This window comes from Pleurodeles waltl, chromosome 1_1 (genome assembly GCF_031143425.1).
Source record: "Pleurodeles waltl isolate 20211129_DDA chromosome 1_1, aPleWal1.hap1.20221129, whole genome shotgun sequence".
Taxonomy (NCBI): domain Eukaryota; kingdom Metazoa; phylum Chordata; class Amphibia; order Caudata; family Salamandridae; genus Pleurodeles; species Pleurodeles waltl.
In genome coordinates this window covers 287,661,036-287,680,468 of record NC_090436.1, presented here as the reverse complement: position 1 = coordinate 287,680,468, position 19,433 = coordinate 287,661,036, and positions in this window count along the sequence as shown.

The window sequence follows — 19,433 nt, the reverse complement described above, 5'->3', positions numbered from 1 at the left end:
CTGCGACTCCCTCGCGACCTTCTTCCACCGTAAGATCGCCGACATCTACAACAGCTTCACGACCACCAACATGAACCCGCCCCCGGAAGCCGCAAACGACATCTCCACCATCCTCGCCTGGAACCCTACCACCACCGAGGAAACCACCCGCGTCATGAACTCGATCCACTCGGGATCACCCTCCGACCCCTGTCCTCACCACATTTACAACAAGGCCGACAACATCATCGCACCCCACCTCCGAGACGTCATCAACGCCTCCCTCACCACTGCTACCTTCCCTGAAAGCTGGAAACACGCAGAACTCAACGCCCTCTTAAAGAAACCTACAGCAGACCCCACCGAACTCAAAAACTTCCGGCCTATCTCCCTCCTACCGTTCCCCGCCAAAGTGATTGAGAAAATCGTCAACGCTCAACTCACCGCCGCCCTGGAATCCTCCGACTCCCTCGACTCCACTCAGTTCGGATTCAGGGCCAACCACAGCACCGAAACCGCCCTCATCGCAGCCACGGACGACATCCGAACCCTGACCGACAAGGGTGAAACCGTGGCCCTCATTCTCCTGGATCTCTCTGCAGCCTTCGACACGGTCTGCCACCGCACCCTGATAGACCGCCTCTGCAGCGCCGGCATCAGAGGCAAGGCCCTGGAATGGGTCATCTCCTTCCTCTCCGGAAGGACCCAGAGAGTCCGCCTCCCCCCCTTCAGATCCGCAGCCACGGAGATCATCTGCGGCGTACCCCAAGGATCCTCCCTCAGCCCCACCCTATTCAACGTCTACATGACCCCCCTGGCAAACATCGCACGCAAACACGGACTCGACATCATATCCTACGCCGACGACACCCAGCTCATCTTATCCCTCACCAACAACCCCACATCAGCAAGGACCAGACTGCACGACGGCATGAAGGAAGTAGCGACCTGGATGACAGACAGCCAACTGAAACTGAACACAGATAAAACGGAGGTCCTCATCCTCGGCCCTCCCCCCTCCGCATGGGACGACTCCTGGTGGCCCCCCGCCCTAGGCAGCACTCCCCAACCGACCAACCACGCACGCAACCTCGGCTTCATCCTGGACTCCTCCCTCTCGATGACCAGACAGGTCAACTCGGTGACCTCAGCGTGCTTCAACACCCTCCGCATGCTCCGCAAGATCTTCCGCTGGATCCCCATCGACACCAGGAAGACCGTCACCCACGCCCTCGTCACCAGCCGCCTGGACTACGGGAACACTCTGTACGCCGGCATCACCACCAAGCTGCAGAGGAAAATTCAACGGATCCAGAACGCCGCAGCACGACTCATCCTGGACATACCTCGCCACCACCACATCTCCGGACACCTGAGAAAACTCCGGCCAACAAGAGGATCACCTTCAGACTCCTCACCCACGCACGCAAAGCCCTCTACAACCTCGGACCCAAACTCATCAACTCCCGCGTCTCCTTCTACACTCTTCCGGGCACTCTGCGCTCCACCGGTCAGGCCTTGGCAGCCGTTCCCCGCATCCGCAAAACCACCGCCGGAGGAAAATCCTTCTCTTTTCTGGCAGCGAAGACCTGGAACTCCCTGCCCAGTCACCTTCACGCCATACCCGAACACCTCCCCTTCAGAAGGCAGCTCAAGACCTGGCTCTTCGAGCACTGACCCCCTCCCCCCCAGCGCCTTGAGACCCTTATGGGTGAGTAGCGCGCTTTATAAATGTGATTGATTGATTGATAAACCCTCATTTCCATCCTCCCCCCACGTGAACCCGAACATTTCAGCGGATTTTCCCATATCCCAACAAGCAGATCTCAGGTAGTAAGAATATTTCACCTGGAAAGTCCCCATATTTATTACGAACAAATGGCTTTGCCAAGTGGAAAGCAGCCAGGAAAAAATAATGTATCATTAATGTCCAGTTGCACATTTCTACAAATTGGAGGTCCACCTCTCACTCCACATTACAAACATCAGTGTGTGCAACCAACCATAGAAATATACGTAGCTTTTGTTCCAGCATTGTCTAATCAAGACATTCACTCTGCAAGCACTGATGTCTTGGTACACAGTTGTTTCAGCAAAGACTATCATTGCAATGGCACTCATATCCCATTTTTGCCTAATTGAATCCAATTATATAATTATCACCACTGCATAGTTTGTGCTCTTCAATCATCAAAGCATCCTGGTTGCTATTATCACGCCACATGCATGTCTACTATGAGATCATTGTTCCCAGGATCCCAGTGCATTATACCCCATCACTGAGAACTGGTTGAGTGCAGCGTCCCAAAGACATACTCACTTTCTTCTGGACTGACTTATTCACAAATTTTGCCATCTGAGGGTCCGTGAACATGTGTACTTTCCCCGCCCAAGTGAATCTCAGCCTGTGGAGTCAAACATGAGTACTGGATATCCTGTTCTTTAAGTTTCTTCTTAACTTGCAACAAGCATCCTGCACTACAAGTGTAAAGTCAGAGTAAATGCAGGTTTTTGAAACCATAGTGAATAAGATTTTTTTTTTCTCTAAGTGAAGTATCTTATCCCAACTAAAATAGCACAATAGCACAACAGCTTGGTGATAAAAGGGCTCTCAACCAAGTACACGAGGGATACATTTTCACAGTCAAGGAGTGTGACTAGCATTTCTTCTCCAATGGGCATCACTTGGTCCACTATCCTTAGGCTTGCCGAAGTCTCCACTATGCCACCTTTGTGATGAGGCAGCCGTGCCCTCTTGCCCTGGGTCCACTTAGCTTCCTGTCTGCGAGGTGTCTAGACCACAGCCCTCAGCTCACTTCTGCCCCACACCAAGTGCCCGTCTGTCCCGATGTTTGGAAGGAATACACACCACAGTCATGTGACTCTGGACACTGGCAGAAAGGCACATTTGTTTCAGGCAGAAAACTGCCACTTTCTAAAACTGGCATTTTCAGAATAGTAACTTAAAATCCAACTTTACCATTACAGTTGATTTTAATTTAGAAGTCAAATTAGTGAAAGCAACAGTCCCCTATATGTTTCTAGTTAGCACTTTTATTAAGCACAATAAGGTAATCCAATGTTAGTTAATGGAAAAGATCCTTACAACCGTGAAAAGGGACTTTAGGGGTGTTGCCAGTCAGAACTTGTAAAACATAAACACACATGTCCTACTTTTTAAATACCGTGCATGCTGCCCGATGGGCCCTTAAGGCCTACTTTAGGAGTGACTTAAAAGCATTAAAAAAGAAGGTTTAGGGGACGTCAAAAGATGGAAATGGCAGTTTAAAACTGCCCTACAAAGATACAAAAAGGAGGGACTGGGAGGTTAATGGTCCAGTGTACAGTCTCCCAATACCAATTCTAAGGAAAAAAGGGGTACACTGTTCCAATCAAGAGGGAAAAGGAGGACCTAATTCTACAGGAGCGAGAACCCTCATGCATCACACTGGATGACTGGCTTCATCATTGGGAAAGCTCCTCTTTAGGCCGGTGCTGCAATTCCTAACGGGCTCCCCGAGGGGGGCTCTTAACCGTATTGCTCTAATAGTAGCGGGTGGAATAAGATCATATAGATAAAGTACTTAAATTCAAGTACCTGAGCAACAATGGAGAGAATGAAATAATAAAATTGGTTATCCATCAAAATGTGTTAATCATAGATTTAATCAGTGTTAATAGGACGGAGCCCAAGATTAAAAACAAGATGGGAGTAAATGGGTGAGTAATAATGCTCACATACTCTCAACAAAAACACAAGAGGATTGAACCAATTATGGTGCCTCTAGTCATCAGGTCTACATGTTTCGCGTCTGGTGGTCCAGCTGGATCCATTGACGCTTCATCAGGACCAAAGAAAATTAACAACTTCTCCAAAAAGTAAATTAATTTGGACCCTAATAGGGAGAGGAATACAAAAAACAGTCACTTACTTTTATCTACTTGCTATGTCAAATAAGGTCGCACTAAAAATCTAAATCAAAAGACACATATAGAGAGTATAGTCCAAGATAAAGTGCAGTTGTGAATATAGTGATTTAGTGCATAATTCGTGTGAAGGTGTGAATAAATTGGGCTTACCATCCCCGGTCTCAGGATAGAGCTCCTAGGAATCGCATGTCAGGAACTGGAACTGACATTCTATGTTTATGGTAGTCATAAGAAAAATAATGTTAACAGCAATATGTTGCAATAATAATGAAAATGGTCACCTATATTAAGGTATCACATCCAGTCATCATATACTTCTATGAGAGCTAAAAACCCGTTATAGTGACAATTCTATCACTATCCAGTGAATTATGAGTCAGAATAAACCAATACTGTATACCAAAAGAAAATTTCTGTAGCAGCAACAACATAGTCCATTATGAGGGTAATAATACCCCTCGTTGTTAAGCCTAGATACAATGCCCAGTGGGGAAGTATGCTCTCAAATGGGCCTGGTTGTTAATAAAACAAAGTGACAGTTGGGTCAATGATGGGGGCACAAAAAAGTGTCATTGGACCACTTCAACGCGGGTCCAGTAAACACATAAACTAACGGAAATGCCAGGCTAAGTCAGAAAATGGAATAATATTCGCCCGCCGATCCGAGTTAGTTAAAGAAAAAGGGAGGCAAACTTACATTTATCTCATGTTTGTAGGTCTGTAAACCTACCCTCCTGACAGCGTCCCCAATAGCAAGTGGCTGGGTGCTCGACGGGGTTTTAAATACGTGCAGCGAGAACCCGGTAATGAATACCGGCTCGCGCGCGTATAGACAGTACTAAAAATAGAAGACGGACTTGGTCTTCGTTAAAGGTCCGGTGTCTGTTATTCTCTTTTGTGTGCCAGAGCCGAGAGAAGGGAGAAAGCAGACTCGTAAATTAAGAGCTTGCATACTGTTGAAAATTCTTGTCAAAAAGGAGAATTGGTAAAAGGAATATGACCAGTTTAGAGTTTGTGAAAAAATATATTTCTAATGATGACAAAAATAAACTCTCTAACCGAATTGGGTTGAAAATACACATTTGATTTCGGAAGGTTCTTTTCGGGGGGACAACGACCTAGAAACACTTTCTTGGGCTGAGAGAGCCATAGAGAATGTCGGTTATGATGAAAGTGTAGTCCACGGAATATCATCGTTCAGTCCCCGTATAGAGGTCCCTAATTTAAAAATCCAGAGTTGTTCAATTCTAAAAAGGAAATCAGAGTCATTAGATCGGACTCTGGGGGCTTCCAAAATCACCCACCAAAGGTCATCTGGAGTGTGGGAAGCATCCAAGAAGTGTGCACAGAGTTTAGTGGTCACCCTGCGACATCTAATATTGCTCCTGTGCTCATTGATGCGTATCTTAACGGGACGTGTTGTCATCCCAACATAGCGTAATCCACAGGGACACGTAATCATATAGATGCAATTCTTAGAATTACAGTTCGTATGTTTTCTTAAATGCCACTTCCCGATAGGGTCAAGGCCTAGTGACGTTGTTCGTCTAGTTAATGTACAAACATTACAATTACCACAAGGATAATGGCCTTCAACTGGGGGAAGATCCCACAGTGTTTTTTGTGTGGGAATGTCATGGGAGACACGTGGACGAGTATGAACCACTATATCTTTAATATTAGGAGTGCGTTTAAAGGCAAATAGTGGTTTAGGCACTTCAGTCCCACCACTCTCCAATATCGACCAGCGTTTATTGACCAATTTTTTTATATCATTGGACAGTGGAGTAAATGTAGAAACACAAGTTATTCGTGTCTGAGGAGCCTTATCCTTAGCTGCCAATAGACATTCCCTATGATTATTTTTAGCTCTCTTACGGGCCAGATTTACAATTTTGGGTGGATAGTGTCGTTCATAAAGTTTAACTTGGAGAGTGCTTGCTTGTCGGTCGAAATTTTGTGGGGAGCTACAGTTCCGTCTGAGCCGTAGGAACTGGCCCACAGATAAATTGTCTCTTCGAGCCTTAGGATGGTGACTTTCGTACAACAGAAGGCTGCTACGATCTGTTGGTTTGTGATATGTACTCGTTACCAGTACGCCATTATCAATGGTAATCATCAAATCAAGAAAAGGTAAGTGGGTTGATGATACTGTAGCCGTGAAGTTCAGGTAAGGATCAAGGGAATTTATCCAAGTTGTGAATTCATCTGCTGTTGACAAGGGTCCTTGCCATATGACCAAAATGTCATCTATATAGCGCCTCCATAGTTTTATGTCATTTTGAAAAAGGGTTAGATTGTGACAAAATATTTTTTTTTCAAAGTCATACATATATAAACAGGCTAGGCTAGGTGCAAACGTACTGCCCATCGATGTCCCCCTAATCTAATCCTATGGTAGCAGGCCTGGGACATGTTTTAAGGGGCTACTTTAGCAGATGGCACAATGAGTTCTGCAGCCAACTAGTAGCATTTAATTTACAGGCCCTGGTTACATGCAGTACCTTTTACTAGGGACTCATAAGTTAATTACATATGTCAATTAGATGCAGGCAAATTTTACAATGTTTAAGGGAATGAGAAAAGGCCCTTGACTTCTGCTGATTAGGTGTAAATTGAGCCGAATCCTCATGCCAATAAAAATGGGATCCACAAAAATAGGGGGGTAAATGCAAAATTCTGGAAGAATACCACGCCAAGGATGTCAGGACTAACAAATACCCACCCAAATTAGACAAATAAAAACCTGGAAAGGAAACTTGTTATTAAGAAGAATCGCTACCTGTGTGGATGCAGCTCAACTCAAACTGTGCCACTCTGCAAGTCAAACAACAATATCTCAAAATCTTAGATTACGCAAATCAGATGACCTAATCACCAAATAATAAACCAAAAGGTTTTTGAACACAATTCACAAATATGATAAATATATCAAAATCAGTGTGATCAAACCACCAACTGAAACAAGGATCAACAGTGCATAACCAAAAATCTCACATGCAGTGTAACAATCCATAGCTCAACACAAACTGCACTCTCAACAAAAATTACCATAATGCACTATCAGCACACTAAAGAATTCCCAATCTCAGGAATCACTCTGCCCTACTAATAAAATACTGTGCTCAGAAGCATCGGCTAAAGCATCAGGAACTCAGCAAATGATCCAAAGGAAATTCACATTGGACTCTGGAATGCAGACATAACCCAGACAAGGGACAAAGCAAAAAGTAATTTTTGTAGACACACCTTATCATATAACCATCCCTCATCTCTAACTCTCCTCTGCTACCAAATGTTTTTAAGCACAAAGCGTCCCTAAAATATTCCACCTCAGAAGAAACTCCTATAGCATGCCCAAGGATGATGATAAACCTCATTTCTTGAGGCAATGTGTTCCAGGATAAGGTGCAAATCAACATAACAAAAATACAGTTGAATAAGAAAGGACAGACTCAATACGTGCGCTTAAGGGAGAAATCAGAAAATATAAACGTTTATTACAAAAATGTAAAGGTACAATATGGAAATTGCAAACTGCAGTTACATAACGTCCTTGTCATGAAGGCTGTCAATGATAGGACATTACAAAATAATGAACAAAATAAAAAATATATTTAGTCCAAAAGGAGTAGCAAAATCAGTAGGGAATCAATCAGCGTCCCTAGTGGCATAGGAAAGTCTTTTACAAGTTCTGGTACACTTAAAATCTTGAGGGTTTATATAGGAAATCTTCTCATTGAATTGAATGAAAAGTTCAGATTCATCATGGTGTGAGCAAATCAATTACAATTCCATCAAATCGGAGAACTGAATTATAGAGTTATATTCAATCTTACTACATAAGCACTATTCCACTGCATGGATATTGATTCATCCCCCTTTATGCTGTCATCTGCTGGTACCGGAACAAATTAGTAACAAAACAGTTGTGAACTATTGAGAATGAATGCAATACTGCGAGCAGGCAGAAGAATCTTGAAGGAAAATTACATTACTTAGGCCACGCTATAGAGTCTTCTTCAAGAACTGTATGATTTCAAAATAAACAAACATGACTTGCTTGACTACCTGCAGTGAAAATAATGAACACTAGGGCCCATATTCATACTTTTACATACAAAACTGCATTAGCGCAGTTTTGCATGTAAACGTATAGCGCCGGCTAGCGCTTTTTCTGGATGCCGGCCAGGCACCATATTTATTGTAAAGGACGCTAACCATGTGGGGGACGCGTAGGGGAAACCGGAGCTTGTGCGCCAAATAATGGCGCTACATTGTTTAGAGGCAAAAAATGCCTCTAGGCAGTGTAACGTCATTTCCTGGTGCAGAACCCCCACGGATGTGGCTCCTGTCTTAGTAAAGACAGGAGCCATGCCCAGCACTCCAATGGCCATGCCCAGGGGATGAATGTCCCCTGGGCATGGCCATTGGGGCTAGTGCCACGCGTGGGGCCCCAAGTCAGGGCCCCCGAACGGGTGAAAAAAAAAATTATACATACCAGGACTTACCTGGGATGTGTCCCCCTTCCTGTGGTGTCCCTCTGGTGTGGGTGGGGATGTCCCTGGGGCCAGGTAAGGGCCCCTGTGGGGTCTTTCCAGTGCTTCTGACTATGGAAAAAGGCCTACAGGTCCACTAACGCCTGCCGTGACCCAGGTGTTAAATAATGGTGTTAAGCAAGCATAGCGCCATTATTTAAGGCCCCCATGCCCCCGTGCTAGATTTCAACACGGGTGGATAAATATGACACTAAGGCCATGTCGTCATTTTCTGGACGGGAATGCCTACCTTGCATCTCATTGACACAAGGTAGGTTTTCACATCCAGAAAATTATGTAAACTCCATAACTCTGGCGCTAGACTTGTTTTTGATTGCTGTTACTAGACAACATGTGGATAAATTATTCTGTGACTTGTATAAAAACAGGCAAGGAATTGTTCAAATCTAAAAAAAATTATGAATATCTCTATAGTGTTTGTAAGATTTTGCAATGCCTCTAGTTTTGCAATACAGACAAGGCTACATTTCAATATCTTCACTTCACCCAGTGAATTCATATACCCTGCCTCTTTAAAGCCTTCAACCCGGTTTAGATGAAAATTGTAAATTGAGGCAAGTGTCAGATTAATACTGTCGTTCCTCTGGAAGGGTTCCTGTGTTACTGATGTACATATGCGTGGTTATTTCAAATTTGACATTGCTTGATAAAGATTGAAAAAGCAGAAGGTTACAGGGAAGTTAGGAGTGAGTTATAGTTACCTGATATAACTATAACTGCTGAATTTCTAAGGTTTTGTGCGAGTAAATTCAGAACCAAATTTTGTCGTGAATCTAAGCAGCGCTGCACACAGCCTTGATGGCCAGGTCTGACGGCCAAACCTCCTGCATGCACTCAAACCCAAGCTGCGCACAGCCTTTTGCCATGAGAGGCATGACTTTAAATACAATGGGTGGGTTTTTTCAGTTTTTCAAATCGCGGATCTGTGGATCCATCTGTGGATCCATGGGTCCACAAATTGGATGACAAAAAAATTATTGGGCAATTTTAACCCACGAGGGAACCCTGAGGGACCCCTATATGTGTCCTATGGGGTCTGGATACCTGTATTCTGAACCCTTATGTGTTTTTTCTCTCTTCTTTTCCCAACACAAGCCGATGCGACAAACAAAATGATGGTCGCAACTTTTCTGCAGCTTGTGGCCAGCCAATCATATTCTTCTTGTGGCGCATGGATCCGTGGATCGATCCACAGTGGATCCGCGAAGAATCCATGCCGATATATATATCTATGTTTTTTGGCCTTAAATTACTCCAAAACTACTGAACGGATTTACACCAAATTACAAAAAGCATGATCTGCAGAACATAATCTGCCTTCGTGCCAAATTTGGTGCAATTCTGTTCAGTGGTTTGGGCTGTAGGTGTGTCTCAAGGTCCTATGGAAAAATTAATAGGGAAAACGTGTTTTGGGACCCCCTTTTTCTAAGACCCTGCTTGACATATCACCCTGAAACTTATAAAACAGAAGCTGAAGTTAGCAAAGTATAAATTGTGAAATGTTTGTGAAGATCCATCAAACGTGCCAACGTTATTAGCAAAACAAAAAACACTTTTTCTATAGAAACTAGGGGGCTCATTAAGACTTTGGCGACTGCCTGCAAAAGTCCTGCGTCAGGGTAACCGCCTATGCAGCCGTACCACCATAGGACCTATTATGAGTTTCCTGCTGGGCCGGCGGTCAGAAACAGTGTTTCGGCCTGCCAGCCCAGCGGGAAACTCACTACAACATTTAGGCTGGCTCGTAATTGAGCCGGTGGCAATGTTGCAGTGCGTCGGGTGCGACAGCACCCAATCGTGCTTTTCACTGCCCGTAATTCTGGGCTGTCCATGGGGGCCCCGGCCCTGCCCATGCTAAGTGCATGGGCAGTGCATGGGTCCCCATGGGGCCCCAAAACCCCCTTTCCACCAGCCTTTGCATGGTGGTCTGACCACCATGCAAAGGCTGGTGAAAAGGGGATTCGTAATCCGGAGGGCAGTGCTGCTTGCAGCGCTGCCATGGCGGATTTTGACTACAGCTTTTCTGCAGTGTATCTGCTGTAGCTGAGTGGACATGCATGCTCACAGGACCAAAAACTGGTCTGGTAGAGCACTTTCAGGCCCACTTTCAAGGTTCCAGGACTGAACTGACACCATTTGGGGGGTAGGACTCACAGAAGCCAGAGTCCAAGGCAGTTGGTGCCAGTTCTGTTCCTATGACTCTGATCAGGAGGCTAAGTAACCCTTGGAGTTGCTCTGGTGGTTCAGGGATCAAGATACAAGCCCAGTCCATTTCACTCAGGCAGCCAAGCAGCAGGGTTATAGAGCAACAGAGGAGCTGTCCTTCTTGCAGAGCAGCCCAGCAGTCCTTCTGAATGTTTCACAGGTGCAGAGGTGTATTGAAGAATTTTCTACTCCCAGAGGTGTTTGAAATTTCCTGTCCCCCTCCCCCATTCCCAGCTTATATTGGGGCACAAAAGACTAGTGTAAAACCCTTTGTGAGTGTGCTCAGACAAAGGCTCTGTGATGTCCAAGTGTGGTATGTGAGAACTTCTCCCCCCTCACAAGTCAGAGATATTCCTTTCTGCTAGCACCTATTCCCCATTTGTCTCACTGTCTGATAGCAGTACACAAAGACGAACTGCTATCTACACCTAGTCATGTGACCCACGATACAAGCTGTATGCACCAAATGGTTGGGACAAGAAAATGGTAACTTACTAAAAGTGGCAGTTTCAGAATTGTGAACATATAATCCAACTCTACCATTAAAGAGGGGGTTAAATTAAAATTTCTTTCACACCAAACTAGATACTTCTACTTGCTCCCAATCGAAAGTTTTAACGCATGGGAGAAATAGGACTCCGTCCTCTGGACTGTTTACAGACGTATATGTATTAAAAGAAGAAGTTTCAGGCCTGGCAAAAGGTTAATTTTGCCAGGTCGAATGGCAGTTTTAACTGAACTCATAGACCCTCATTATGGTATTGGCGGTAAATCCCACTTATCACCACGCTGACTGCCACCAACTTACAGCCGCCACGGCGGATATCCGTTCACCATATTATGACACACACACACCATTCCATCACTATTCAGCCACATACACATTTCCGCCAGACCAAAGGTCAGTGATAAAGTGGCGGTATCAAAACCCACACCGCTACAACAACAGAACAACGGCCATCACATTATGACCCATGAATCACCACAGTGGACATTCCATGGCGGTAAATCATTGGTGGTACATACTGCAGCGTTCAAAATGGACACACACATACAAAACAACATTGCACTGGTCAATTTAAATAACACACAGCTGACACCCATACACACACCTCACCCACACACCCACACCACTCTAAAACACACACCCGCATTACCAACAACCCTTTACGATTACAAACCATTGGCACGAGACAGACACAAGACCACAGACAAAACCAGAGCCACACACTACCTACACCTATGCACCTCCAATGCACCATACATCACACCCCCCAACACATTACACTACACACCTTCACCTACACACCTCACACAACACCCATGGCACCAAAAGACACCCCCTCACAGAGGAGGAGCTAAGGGTCATGGTGGAGGAAATCATCAGGGTAGAACCACAGCTATCTGGAGCACAGGTGCAGCAGATAGCTAGAAAGATGGAGCTATGACGGAGAGTAGTGGACAGGGTCAACGATGTGGGACAGCACCCAAGAACTAAGGATGACATCAGGAAGACATGGAACGACCTACGGGGGAAGGTACATTCCATTGCAGCAAGACACCAACTCACTGTACAGAGGACTGGCGGTGGACCCACAACTAACAGCATTGGAGGAGCAATTCTTGGCAATTATGTATCCTTAGGGCCTGTCTGGAGTAGGAGGAGGACTGGAATCTGGTAAGTCTACTCTTTACTACAATCACCCCCTACCTGCATGCCGTCACATACCCCCACCCTCACTCTCATCACTCCACCACTTCCCACACACCACACCATCACACCTCACTCATCCCAATGCCAGGCTATGCATGCCATACCAATGCATGGACACCACTCACAGCCCTGCATGGACACCTATCACTAAAGCATGCACACTAGAGAGAATCAGCTATCGCACCATATACCAACTTACACAAGTGAAAGCTGCCAGGGAAAATACAAACAAAGAGGGCAAGCCACGGATGGACAATAGGTTAGACACAGAAACAATAACAAATCATTTACATCCCCACAGGTACCACAGCCAATGTCACCGGATAGCAGGTACCAGCACTATCCAGTCCCCTAACAGAAGAGGCCCACAGTGATGACAGCAACTCTGGTCTTCAGGATCTGGATGACCAACCTGACCCATCAGGGATCTCTATACAGCCGGTTACCCAGGCCCAGTCACACACCACCACAAAGCCTCCCCCATCAGGATACACCACCACAGCACCCACCCAGTGTACCCATTCCTCTATCCCCAGGACATGTCAATCAGCAATGTGTCTACCTCTACGGGGACCACAGGCCACACCTCGCACACGGTACAGGGGACAGAGGCACAGGCCACCTGGGACACTGGGAGGCCTGCTGTACGCCAGGGGGAGGACAGGCCCAGGGAACCGACTCTCCAGGAGGAACTTGCAGAGATCCTGGGAGTATATCAACATTCCCAGGACACAATGGGCCAGATCATGGACAATGTGCAGGAGAACAGGCAGCTGCAGGAGGTACAGTACCAGGGGATCAGGGAGGACTTGCAGGCCATTAACACTACCCTGGCCTCCATTGCAGGGGTGCTGGCAGACATGGCCAATATTATGAGGGAGGCAGTCACACAACAGCAGGCCCCTGACACTAGCCAGACATCTGAACAGCCTTCCACCTCCGCTGCCGCTAGTGGCCAGGAGGCCCTGCCACAGGACCAAGAGACCACAGCACTCCTCCCCTGCAGTAGGTGAACCACCCCACAAACGTTCCCTGCAGTCCAGACAGACGCCAGAGACACTTGCCAAGACCCCGCCAGGAACTGAGACTCTCCTAATTGTCACTCTTGTGCCCCACTCTGTCACACTGTCCACCTTGAACTGCCATTGCTCCCCTTCCCATGTCCCCTTGGACAATGTACCTGTGCTACAGACTGGAACAATACCCTGGACTTTCCCCCATCCCATTGTACTTTCCCCCTATATGTTAGCACTTCAATAAACACCCTTTAAAAGAAATCTATTTGGAGTATGTCATGTATGTCAAATATGTATTCATTAAAACAGGTACAAACATTGCAATTCAGTTGTACAAAAAATTAGCATAGGTAAATGACCAGGTGCTGGCTGCAGTGATCACACCACGAGCATATGTGAGGTCAGCAACATTTGTAAAGTGAATTGCCAAAGGGTACAGTAAGTGGGCATAGAAGTGGGAAATAACAGCATGCCAGTGCCACACAAATTCAAACAAATGTCGTTAAAATGTGAAGTGACACTGTCTTAACTGTGTGTCATTGGAAGTATTGTCTGATGACTGATGTTCTGTTGTCCTCATCCTCATCCTCTGCCTCCTCATCTTCACTGTCCACAGGGTCCACTACTGCCACACAGGCATCTCCAGCCTCCTCCTCCTGCAAAAAAGGCCCAGGGCCCCTCAAGGCAAGATTGTGCAACATGCAGCATGCCACTATTATCTGGCACACCTTCTTGGATGAGTAGCACAGGGATCCACCTGTTAGATGGAGGCACCTAAACCTGTCCTTCAGGAGGCCAAAGGTCCGTTCTATTATCCTTCTGGTTCACCCATGTGCCTCATTATAACGTTCTTCTGCCCTTGTCCTGGCATTCCTCACAGGGGTAAGCAGCCATGATAGGTTGGGGTAACCAGAGTCACCTGCAATATTGAGGGACATTTAGCCACACACTATACCATATGTCCCACACCATACTCATACACCAATATATACTGGGTGGGGACCAGAGCTCACCTATTAGCCACACCGTGTGCTTCTGTAGTTGGGCTACCACATTTGGGATGCTGCTATTCCTCAGGAAAAAGGCATCATGCACCGACCAAGGATACTTAGCATTGACGTGTGAGATGTACTCTTCCGCCAAGCACACCATCTGTACATTCATAGAGTGGAAACTCTTACGATTTCTGAACACCTGTTCATTTTGATGGGGGGACAAATGCAATGTGTACTATCAATCACCCCAAATATGTTGGGGATATGTCCCATTGCATAGAACTCGGCCTTCACTGTGGCCAAATCTTCAACCTGGGGAAATACAATGTAGCTGCAAATGTGTTTAATCAAGGCAGACAACACTCTGGTCAGCACGTTTGAGAACATTGTCTGTGACATTCCTGCTGCCAAGCCCACTGTCACTTGGAAAGAACCAGTTGCCAGGAAATGGAGCACTGATTGAACTTGTACAAGAGGGGAGATCCCAGTGGGGTGACGGATAGCAGATATGATGTCAGGCTCCAATTGGGGACACAGCTCTGTGATTGTGGCCCTGTCAAGTTCATAGGTGAGGATGACGTGCTTGTCCTCCATTGTTTCCCAGTCCACCAGGGGTCTGTACACGGGGGTATATCTCCATCTCCTATTCATCCTCAGCGGTAGGGATCTATGGGGCAAAAGAGTGAGGAACCGGTCACTAACTGAACAATGGGGCTACAACAGAACTTTGCATTCTGTTAACCTGTAATGGGTAAGTGTGAATTGTCCAGTATGTCCAAAATTAACCAGTGACACAGCAAATATCCAGGGCCTGCCCCCCACCCCCTGAAATGGCATCTGCCTGTCCTGTATGGTGGCACAGGTGGAAGTGAGGTAATTAAACTGACATTGTGTGCCGTTGCGGGAGGTGGTCGAGAACCGCCGTGCAACTCCTCATTGGTTAAAATTGGGCCCTATGGGTTACAGTGGCCAATGGTTATCTACGCCGGTGGTGACTATATGCACGGCCGTAGATGTGACCACCATTTTAATCTGATTCCTCACTTTCTACCTGATCTTCAACAGGAGAGGACCTACACTGTGTGTGCTGCTGTGACCTATGTTTGGAACATACCATGGCCTGTGTGACTGGGGAAAGGGCCCCAGCCTTCACTTCGGCGGAGTTGGAGAGACTGGTGGATGGGGGTCCTACCCCAGTACCGACTGCTGTATGAGCCTCCAGACCAACAGGTGAGTACACAGTGGGCACGATGCATGTGGCATTAATGCATGGAGTGGTGTGTGAAGGCCTCGTGTAAGGGGGTGGGTGAATGTCCTCTGGGTGGCCTATTGATTGTGTGCTGGGCCATGTGTGTGTAAATGGTGATGTGAAGGGGTATGGTGGGCCATAAGTGTAACAGGCAGGACTGTTTGTCTAATACTATTTTCCTGTGTGTATTTCCTCTGCAGGTCAGTGCCCATCAAAAGAAGGGAATTTGGCGTGCCATCACCAAGGACATGCAGACCCTGTGGGTCTACGCAGGCAGAGCACCCATCATCGCAAATGGTGGGAGGACCTGAGACACTGGGCACAGAAGACGGCGGAGGCCCAGCTGGGGATGGCCTCCAAATGAGGAAGGGGTGCCCGTCGAACCCTGACCCTTCCTGATGGCCCACATACTGGCGGTGGCCTATCCAGAGCGGGTGGTGGATGTGTGTCAGTGGGTGCCCCTAGGCCAGGCCTGACATTGCAGCGTAGGTCCCCTGGTGGCTAGGGTTCAGAAGGGAAAATTCTGCTACCTAGCTGGTAGGCATCCACTAATGGTCAGGGCTGCGTGGGTCCCAGGTGTGCTGCATTTGGCGGTGTTTGCCCCTCCCCATGCCTTGGTGGCAGACTATTTCTCTGGTAGAGCAATGCATAGTGCGTAGGCCTGTTCCCTGTGTGTGAGGGTGCTATGCACACCAACAGTGGTGTTGGTGCAGCCATTGACGAAGTGTATCCTTTGTCTCCCTTCTTCTGGTTTTGTCACCCTGTCCTTATGTGCATTAGCATCATCTGGCAGAGGAGCAGAGGCACTGGCATCCCATAGGACCCAGGAGGCCGAGTCCACCGACGCTGAGGACACCAGTGGGACAGAGGGCGAGGGGAGCACCATGGCAGAGATTGGAGGGGGACGGTTCTGACACAGATACCTCCTCCGATGGAACCTCCCTGGTCATGGTGGACACCTCTGTGACCACCCCAGCTACAGCCACCACCCCCATACCAGCACCACCCTCCCAGCAGCAACTCACCGAGTTGCCCATGCCCGGACACCCAGGTGGGTGGGCATATCCTTTACCCCAGGCACCTCAGGCCCTGCCCAGGTAAGCCCTGCTGCCCTGAGTGAGGAAGCTATTGACCTCCTGAGATCCATCTCTGTAGGGCAGTCAACCGTTGTGAATGCCATCCAGGGGCTGCCAGCCCAGATGCAACAGACTAATGCATTCCTGGAGGGCATTCACACTGGCTTGGCGGCTCAACAGAGATCGATCCAGGCTCTGGCCTCCTCTCTGATGGCAGCCATTGTCCCTGTTTCCACCCTCCCCCTACAACTTCTTCCTCCCAATCCCATTCTCCTCAACCCCTACCTATCCCAAGCACACAGGCAGACGAGCATGCACACAAGACAACACGCAAGAGTGGTACAGGCAAACACAAGCACCACACTTCATCCCACAGGCACTCACACAAACACCACCCAAATGCAGACATACCAACATCACAATTTCCACTGTCTCCCCCTTCTCCTCCTTCTCCTCCTCCACCTCCCTCCCAGTTCTGTCTACACTCACACCTGCATACACTACATCAACATCCACTACCAGCATCACCACCACACCAAGTAGAACATACACCTCACTGGCAGACACCTCCACACCAGCCATGCACACATCCCCTGTGTCCTCTCCCACTGTGTCTGCCCTCCCTCCTAAGGTACACAAACACAAGCACTCAGACACCCAACAGCCATCCACCTCACAACAGCATCCAGCCCATGCACCTGCACCCACAATAAGCAGACAGACACCTCCTACAACCACTCCCTCTTCCTCCACTCCCAAACCTTCTCCCTCTTCCCACCCCAGTGTCCCTAAAAAACAGTTCCTATCCACCATTGACTTCTTCCCTACCCCTTCCGCTGTCCTACACATCTGGCCAGGGTGGGAAGAACCCAGCCAAGCACCTCAGCCACCCAGTCCATGGACCCAGTCATCACCATGATCAAGAGCACAGGGCACGATGCCCCCTCCAGAGCAAGTGGGCAAGTCACCCACTCAAGAGACGGTGGCCTTGCACTCCCCAGGACCAAGCACAGGGCATGTTGCCCCCTCCAGAACCAGTGGTCTTGTTCCATCTGCCAACTGAGGTGCCCCCCATCCCCTGTCCCCCTGAGGTGCCTGCCTATTTCCCAACTGATGCCCCTGCAGTGTCCTCTCTGTGTTGAGGCAGGTGCCATGTTTGGCCTTGGACTTTGGCCTGTGGCCATGTGGACAATGTACATTGTGGACTGGGCTGTGTCCCTTTTTTTGTACTTATGTATATATCTATTATCTTGCCTCACTTATTTATCTTGATGTGTTGATCTCATTATATTTACTTTTTCAAATGTGTTTTGTCCTTGCATTATTCATCCTAGGTACAAGGTAAAATGTTGTAGTAATGCAGCTGATTGTGTGTATGGTGCTGGGGGTGTGTGTGTGTTGTGGGTGTGTGTGTCACTCTCTTTTTCCTCCCTCCTTCCCTTGTGTGCTAGGCGGCTGTACTCACCGTCATGGTCTTCGCCGGTGTTGGTGTTCGTGGTGGAGCAGCATGTAGAAGATCATGGGGAAGACATGCAGCCTGGGCTCCATGGCGGCATGGTTGTTCCCTGTTTCTCCGATAGTGAGTCCTTTCCCTTCTGAGGTCTGTTTCCGCCAGGCTTTTGATGTTGTTGGTACCTCCCCGGAAAAGGTAGAGGTTTCCTGGATCATAATATGGGGGCGGAACATTGACTTCCCTCTGGCTGTAGGCGGCTACCGCCGTGGTGGCTGTTGTTTCCGCCCTGGCGGTCAGTGTGTTACATTGGCTGTATATCGGAGATCTTTCCGCCATGGTAATAATTTGGTGGTAATTACCACCAGCCTGTTGGTGGTATTACCGCCACTTTAACACGAACCGCCAGGGTTGTAATGAGGGCCATAGGCTGCAAAGGCAGCCCTGGGGCATGTTTAAAAGACTTTTTTAGGTGGGTGTCGCAATTAGTGCTGCTGGTTCACTAGTAGCATTTAAGTTACAGACACTGAGTACATGTGGTACCACTTTAATAGGAAATTTCAAGTAAATGAGATGTGCCAATAGGGTGTATGCCAATTTTAACATGTTTTAAGAGAGAGTATTTGCACTTTAGCTCTGGTAAGCAGTGGTAAAGTAAAGTATGCAAAGTACTAAAGTCAGCAAAAACAAAGTCAGCAAAAACAGGAGGATGGAAGGAAAACATTTGGGGGGAAACTACTCCAAGGATATCAGGTTCAACTTGTGCCCCCTCCACAGCTGAAAGCAGAGAGAACTACCCACCTTCATGAGAGTTCTCGTCGCTAAGGCAGAATAACCTGCAGAGACCATCAGCACTGGTATGGTCAGTTCCAAGGCAATGCTCCACTGTAAAGTCAATTCCCTGTAGGGAGATGGACCACCCCAACAGTTTGGGATTGTCACTCCTCATCTGCATTAGCCATCTCAGGGGTCTGTAGTCTTTCCAAACCTAGAAGGGAACCCCAAACAGGTGTGGCTCAACTTCTTCAGTGCAAAGACCACTGCAAATGAATCCCTTTCTACTGTAACCTACCTCTGTTCCCTAGGAAGTAACCTTCTGCTGATGAAGGATACTGGTTTATCTAGGCCCACTTCATTTGGCTGTGAGAGCAGGGGTCCTATGCAAATCTCTGAGGCATCTGTCTGCATAATAAACTCTTGGGAGAAATCAGGGGCCTTGACCTCTCTTTGGCCCCCACTGTTCAGGTGATCTGTCATTAT